Raw genomic sequence first — 8,415 nt, 5'->3', positions numbered from 1 at the left:
CCTGCCCTCTTGCCAGTTTCTCCTGACCAGGGCATTCTCAGCTTCAAATCAGTTAGCAGAAGAAACTCTTTAAGATTTATTAAACTGTTGATCTGACTAGTAAACTTAGGCCAGTTTATTACCTCGATTTTTATCTTTATCCACTTCAGTAACTGTAGGGACAGAAGTTAGAGCCAGGAAAGACAGCACATGCCTGTATTCTCAGCTCTTCTACAGGCTGAGGACACGGGATTGCTTGAGCCAAGGTCAGGAGTTAGAAGCCGGCCTGTGCAACACAGTGAGAACCCATCTCCTTAGGAGGAAAAATGGAGAGGTAAATGCTGCCTGTAAGTTCTGTAAAATAAAATGCAAATGGAACTAATCAAAATGAAAGTAAATTCTAAGAGAGGTCTATGTTATGGGTAAAATATAAGATGCATTCTGGAGTTTGTAAAGTTTTTAAGAACTGAGTTTGGCATCACTACCACCTCCATGTCTAATTTGATGACTTAGAACCTCAGTTCTGTTCAGCAGCTGTCTCACAAAGTCCCTTCAGATCTCTAGGTCTTCCTTTCTGCATCAGCAAACATAGGGAGAATATACACAGGCCTTATTTGTATATGGAATGTTCCAATATGATATACACAAAAACATATTTTACATCCTAAAGAATACCATAAAGAGCTCATTTTGTGCTCTCATTCAACACTATCTCATCTACCACCTGGTATAGAAAATTACACAGAGGCTTGCCATACACCACTAAGCAAGGAGTTTTCACAATTACTTGCATGCTTTGTGTATAAAGGTACAATCTATTAAGTCTTATAATTATTTGTTCATTCTTTCACAATGTTTCAATATTCTGAAGAGGGAGTACAGCACTTCCTTGTTACAAAGGCACACCCATCATGAGGCTTAATTATTCTGTGAAAGAAAGAGCCAAACTAAAGTTTTGTTTTGTTTTTGTTTTTGTTTTAATTTTACTTTAGGTTCTGGGGGGGGTACATGTGCAGGTCATGCAGGGTTGTTGCATAGGTGCATACATAACCAGGTGGTTTGCTGCCTCTATTCTCCGTTTGACTATATCCAGCATTTCTCCCCAAGTTATCCCTCCCCACCCCCCACTGTCCCCTCCCCTAGCAACCCCCCCCACACCAACTGCCCCCAGTGTGTGATGTTCCTCTCCCTGAGTCCATGTGTTCTCATTGTTCAACACCCACCTATGTGAGAACATTCAGCGTTTAGTTTTCTGTTCTGTGTCAGTTTGCTGAGAATGAGGGATAGAAGAGCTATAAGACATTTTCTCTAGAGTAATAAAATCTCTGCAATTAAAATGAAAGAAAGGAGCTGATCCTATTTCTATATCTTCATGACACAATGTTTTCTATTTCAATGTACTTAGTTTTTATTCAAGAAACTGTGGTTACCCAGAATTATTATTACCTAGATTCATCTATTTCTAAAATCCTAAAGGCTTTTAGACTAAAGGCTGCTGACCCTGGCTGATGCTTATCACCCACAAAGCCTCCAATGTCACCTGGTTACCAGGAAACAACCAAGTCAGGCTAGTGGCTTACAATGCCCCACCCCACAAAGAAAGAAAGAAGAAAGAAAAAAGAAAGAAAGAAAGAAAGAAAGAAGGAAGGAATAAAAGAAAAGGAGAGAAAGAAAACCCTGGTTACTAAAGTCAATTCCATTCATATCTCTGTTTTTCTGAGTCTGGCCACTTTCATTTGCTCACCAAATGTAGTTATACATAAATTTTTGACTGCTTTTTTAACTAAATGCTTCTCTCCCATCTTACAAGTGTTAAGTTTTGTCTTCAACTTGTGGTCACATGGCTGCAACTTGAATGAAACCCTAGGACATGTTACGCTTTCTCTTCCTTGTCCATAAAATAGGGACTGAACTCATCCTTCTTGGTTCTGAAATGCAAGGACATACCAACTCTCTTTTCTCCCTCTGTTTCTTCCTTCCATGGCAGGGGTATTCAGATATTTCTTTTACTAACAATGCATAAAGCATTGTTTTCTTACACAAAATTGAGAACTACACAGTGTGATACCACTGTCCTCATTTGATAAAGATGAATAGTAAACATCTGGCAAGCCTGACAGTGTTCCAACTGTGGCATACTAATTTAACCCCCAGAATACATTCTATTTTACAGATTTTACATAACAAATCTAGATGGAGAAGTTAAGTACCTTCCTCAAGTTTCTATGACTGCTCAAGATGGGGCCAGAATTTAATCCTGAGTAATCTTGATCCCCACAAACCAATCATGATGATGAGAAAGTAAAGGTAGAAGTCAAGCTTGGAGGGGAAGTGACATGGGAGATTAGCTACTTTTTTCTAAACTAATAATAGTTTTTTCATGTGGATTTTAAAATGCCTCCCCTTTATTCAACATTGATTAAGTCTCTTCTAAGTGCCAACACGGCATGTGTGAAACAGTCCCAAACCTCCGTGAGTTCAGGCAGATGAGCAAACAAAGGCTTAGAGGGTTCAGTTGTCCAAGGCTACACTGCTGGACAGTGAATGAACCTGGAAGACAAACCCATATCTATCTGACCCAAAATTAGATGTTGGGGTAGAGCTTGAATTTTGTTCTGGAAACAAGAGAGTCACTGAACTCCACGCAGGTGAGGAGTCTCTATCAGAAGTGTTTGCAGTGATATCACTCTGCACAATGGAGCGGGATCGATGGAAGCAATGGGACTAATTAAGTCATTATGTGCATCTGAAGAATAGTAAGGCTAAAGGCACTGGAGGTGACTGGAGTAGAAGGAAAAGTTTTGTGATCATTCGGAAGACAGAGAAGGAAGTGCTAGGTGATTCGATGTGGAAGAAGAGGGGAAGTGGAAGGAAAAACTGGCTGCTAAGGCTCTAGTTTGAAGGATTGGGTAAATAGCAGTGATTTTCTCCTAGACAGAGAATGTAGGAAGAGGAATAGGTGTGGGGAATAAGATAGTTTTGAACTCTTATGTGTCACATTGAAATGGAACCTCCTTGTTCAACACTGGATATGAATCTCCATAGGCTAAGTCCATTCTGTGACAACCCAACTCATGCTTTCAAAAGTAACACACATACACTAACTCAAATCATTAAGGAAATTTCCTAAAATTTACATACTAAGAATATGACAATTTTTTAGTGATTACTTTTTTAGAGAATCTTTGAATTTATGGTTGTAGCAAATGAGGTGTCATGTAAAATAAAACTGTTAGATAAGAATAACATTTAAATTCTACTGTCATAGCATACAGAATAAAACTGAAGCCATGGGTATGACAGTGATTGCTTTAAAAAGCTGTGTCTAATAAGGGAAGGGGGGTTGGAAAGAAAGGGGATTTGGGTAATAGGGAGATCTAAGTGGCATTAAGGAATGCCTGCAAAAGTGAAAACAGAGTCAATGAACCTGAGTATTCATCAGAAATGGCTGATCTGGTGAGTCGCATTGGAATGGAGATGATGTCTGCTGCTCATTTCTGTAATGGCTGCACCTAGCACAGTGCCTGATCAATAGGTACTTAATACCTAATACCCCAATGAACAGAGTCATATTTTGCCAAAAGGCAGAAAAGCGACAAATGCCATTGCCTGTGGCAACTCAGTGACTGGGGATGTGTGTGAGTAAGCTGAGTGTCAGCAGTGGGGAAAGAGTGAACTGGAGGTGAGAAAGTAAAGACAACAGCTGAGGGCTTCTCCTCCTAAAAGTTTGGCTGAAAAGAGAGATGTGGGAGTAGTTAAAGGGAGACATATGGTTAAGAAATCTTTCATTCCCCCCCCCAAATAAAGGAGAGTATATTTTTATGTTAAATGGTAAGAACCAATACAGAAAACATTAGAAGAGAAGGGAGAATTAATGACACAAGATACCAAAGAAGGCACAAGTTCATGCAATCCAGAGCAAGAGCAGATTAGCTCTGGACAGAAGGATGGGGACATAGATGGAAGAATGTTTTCCATCTTACAGGGGAGGTGAGGCCTTAATCAAAAAAACGGTAAGAAACTGAAATTTAAGGGAACGATCCAAGATGACCGATCACTAACATCTCGGGATTGCAGCTCCCAGCGAAAGGTCAGACAACGAGAGGACGCCACACTTTCAGACAAATTTTGGTCGCTCACAGAGCAGAAGATTCCCAGTGGAGGAGCTCCACGGGTCGCCAGCGCGACTCTTGTAGCTGGTGCAGTGGTTTCGTCGGCACCTTGGTGTGGCAGCTCTTGGTGCAGAGTAAACGGGACTGGTTCCCCTTCTGACCGAGGTTTGGAGGAGCCACACGGGTTGCCAGCACGACTCTTGTGGCAGGCGCAGCAGTTTCGCCAGCACCTCAGCGCAGCAGCTCTCGGTGCAGAGTAAACAGGACTGGCTCCCCTTCTGACCGAGGTTTGGAGGAGCCACACGGGTCACCAGCACAACTCTTGAGGCCGGTGCAAGCAGTTTCATTGGCACCTCGGCGTGGCAACTCTCGGTGCAGAGTAAACGGGACTGGTTCCCCTTCTGATCGAGGTTTGGAGGAGCCACACGGGTCGCCAGCGCAACTCTTGTGGCCGGCGCAGCGGTTGTGCTGGCACCTCGGCACGGCAGCTCTTGGTGCAGAGTAAACGGGACTGGTTCCCCTTCTGACCGAGGTTTGGAGCTCTGGGAAGGCAGAGTCGCCTATTACGGACTCAAGAAGGAAGCCAGACTGGAAATTCCCAGGCAGAAAAGCACCATCAGTGTTAATGCCGCTGTTTTGGCCGGCGCAGTGGGTTGCTCATATTTTGGCCCCGGGAATTAACAACTTGGACGTCCACTCAGAGACCTAATTTGAAAGTTGGTAATTACAAAGACGACAGGTGGATAAATTTACAATGATGGGAAGAAACCAGCATAAAAAGGCTGAGAATACTCAAAATCAGAACGCCTCTCCCTCTAAAGAGGATCACAGTTTCTCATCAACAAGGGAACAAGGCTTCATGGAGGACAAGCGCATCCCATTAACAGAATCAGGCTTCAGAAGATGGATAATAAGAAACTTCTGTAAGTTAAGAGAACATGTTGTAGCCCAATGTAAAGAAACTAAGAACTTTGAAAAAAGGTTTGACGAAATCCTAATGAGAATAGACAACTTAGAGAGGAATATAAGTGAATTAATGGAACTGAAGAATACAATACAGGAACTCCGAGAAGTATGCACAGGTTTAAACACTCGAATTGTTCAAGCAGAAGAAAGGATATCAGAGGCAGAAGTCCAACTTAATGAAATAAAACGAGAAGCAAGATTAGAGAAAAAAGCATTAAAAGGAATGAGCAAAGTCTCCAAGAAATGTGGGATTATGTGAAAAGACCAAATTTACATTTGATAGGTGTACCTGAATGCAACGGAGAGAATGAATCCAAGCTGGAAAATACCCTTCAGGATATTATTCAGGAAAATTTTCCTAAACTAGCAAAGCAGGTCAATATTCAACCCCAGGTAATACAGAGAACACCACAAAGATATTCCTCAAGAAGAGCAACCCCAAGGCACATAATTGTTAGATTTACCAGGGTTGAAACGAAGGAGAAAATACTAAGGGCAGCCAGAGAGAAAGGTCAGGTTACCCACAAAGGCAAGCCTATCAGACTTACAGCAGATCTCTCAGCAGAAACTCTACAAGCCAGAAGAGAGTGGGGGCCAATATTCAATATCCTCAAAGGACAGAACCTTCAGCCCAGAATTTCATATCCAGCCAAACTAAGCTTCACAACTGAAGGAAAAATAAAATCTTTTATGAACAAGCAAGTACTCAGAGATTTTATTACCACCAGGCCTGCTTTACAAGAGCTTCTCAAAGAAGCATTACACATACAAAGAAACAACCAGTATTAGCCTTACTAAAAATATACCAAAAAGTAAAGAGCATCAACATAAAGAAGAATTTACATCAACGAATGGATAAAACAGCCAGTTAACATCAAATGGCAGTAATCCTAAATTTAAATCGACTAAATCCCCCAATCAAAAGACACAGCCAAAACCCAAGGGCATGTTACATCCAGACCCATTTCACTTGCAAGGATACACAAAGACTCAAAACAAAGGGATGGAGAAAGATTTACCAACAAAATGGTGAGCAAAAATAAATGAATAAATAAAAAGCAGGAGTTGCAATTCTCGTATCTGATAAAATAGATCTTAAAGCAACAAAGATATAGTGGTAAAAGGATCAATGCAGCAAGAAGAGCTAATGATCCTAACACCCAGATACATAAGACCTATAAAGAGACTTAGACTCAACGAGACAGAAAATTAATAAGGATATCAAGGACTCGAACTCAGATCCGGAACAAGTAAACTTAATAAATATTTATAGACCTCTCCACTTCAAATACACAAAATATACATTCTTGTCAATACCACATCACACCTACTCATAGGTTTAAATGAAACATTGATTGGCCATTATTAATACCCATTTTTTTTTAGAATAAAGCAACATTTCCCTTCTCTCTCCCTCTTTTTCTTCCTCTTTCTTCCTCTCCTTCACTCCTTTTTTTTCTTTCCTTCTCTCAAAAAAAGAAAAAAAAAGAAATCAACTTGTAGACCTCTAGATCCAGGTCGGCAATGTCTCTCTCATTGCTCGATTTCCTTCCTTCCCTTCTCTCCCTCCCTCCCTCCCTCCCTTCCTTCCTCCCTCCCTTCCTCCTTTCCTCCCTTCCTGCCTTCCTCCCTTCATCCCTAAAAATAAATTTTTAAAAAAAAGAAAATGAAATTTAAGAGACTAGAGAAAGGTATTTAAAAGTTGTTAGTCATAGTTGATTAATTGTAGAGAATCAAGGCAACAGATACAATGAGCATTTTAAGATATTAGGTTTATAGTTCAAAGGTGAAGCCACCAATTTCAGTGGAAGAAGAACAGATCTGACCTGGAGAAAACTAATTTCCTAGAGTATTCTGAAAAAAAAAACTACAGAACATATTATTCTTCAAGTCAAAAGATAGATGTGGTCACCAATGTAAGTGCTGTAGATTAAAGAATGGCATCAGGTGATTGACCTCTCCTTGATGGTGAACTACTAAATGAAATAAGATGAGTGGACTTTGACACAGAAGGAAGAAGAGTTTTCTAAGGGAAATTTGGGCAGACTGAATCTGTGCTCCATATTTCAGTAGAGGGTCTAATATTGGAAGGCAGATTAGTAGAAATCATGAGTGTTAGGGAAGGTACCGTGCCAAAAGTGTTGGAGACATCATAGGAGCCCACTGCTGGTTATAGGTGTTAATTCTTTACCCATGTTGACCATAATCATTTAAATGTTCCTTCCCTCCATAGTTATGGAATCTGAGAGTATTTTCCGTAGCCCAGAGCCCCTGTTGAAACCCATGGTGCACAGATGAGGAGACCAAAGTCTGCAACTCATCCCATACTCACAGGAACAAATACTACAGGTGCGATTCCAAATTTTTCCAAACCCTGGGTTGAGAGTATTTAGTGCAATGTATACCAACATTCCCTGCACATTAGAATTTCCAGGGGAATAACAGAAGGCTCTTGGGCATCTCAACCAGAGACAAACTCAGATTCATACTCTTAAGTTGTTGCTACTCAGCATGGTCCCCAAGCCAGAAGGATCAATCCTGAAATCTCCTATTTCAGAATCTGTTTTATAACAAGATCCCCAAGTAATCTGAGTACACTAAATTTTGAGATTCCCTTGTCTAATCCATGACATAGACATAGGTATTTTTGGTTGAAGACCACCAGGTGTTGACAGGGCTGAGAATCATTGATGCTGAAGGAGCATTTCATGTTTAGGTGCCAGACATCAGCTAATCCCCATATGGAATGGAGAGCCAATTGCACAAGTGATTTTTCCTGATACAGTAGTCAGAAGGAGGAAGGATATGCAGGTTTTTTACCCTGGAACTTCTGCATCTTCTGCATCCTCAGCTTCATCTGTAGAATCATTTTCCACTGGGGCTACACTTCCTTAATACAGAAAAACAGCTTCCCTAGCTGCCAATTCGGCCTGATTTTGTTTTTCTGAGAGACCATAAAACAGAAGTAGCAAGATACCCCCCAAGGAGGTCCATCTGCAGTGAATTGATGCAGTTGAGGCAGATGACACATCCACACTCCAGGGACATTGGTTTTTTGCAGATGCTAGCTTATTGTAAGACTCCATCCATGTTCACTGCCAGGGTAAAGTACACAAGGGACGTGAACTTCTGAGTTGAAAGCCTATTAGTTGTGACAGGTAACAATCTTCACATGAAGAGAGCTATTGTATTCCAGTTACGTCATTCCTAGAACAAGCCATGAGTACTACACTCAAGCATGTGCTACATCAGAGATTTGAAGTTCTACTGGGAAAGACAAGTCCCAAATGGTCACTGTGCTTTGAGCTGAGGTGGAGGAAGGGTCCATTCTCCTGGTGACCCAGCAGATGTGCCTGAG

Source organism: Callithrix jacchus, chromosome 1 (assembly GCF_049354715.1).
Source record: "Callithrix jacchus isolate 240 chromosome 1, calJac240_pri, whole genome shotgun sequence".
NCBI lineage: Eukaryota > Metazoa > Chordata > Mammalia > Primates > Cebidae > Callithrix > Callithrix jacchus.
The sequence above is the reverse complement of the archived record's forward strand: the minus strand, read 5'-3'. Positions refer to the sequence as shown.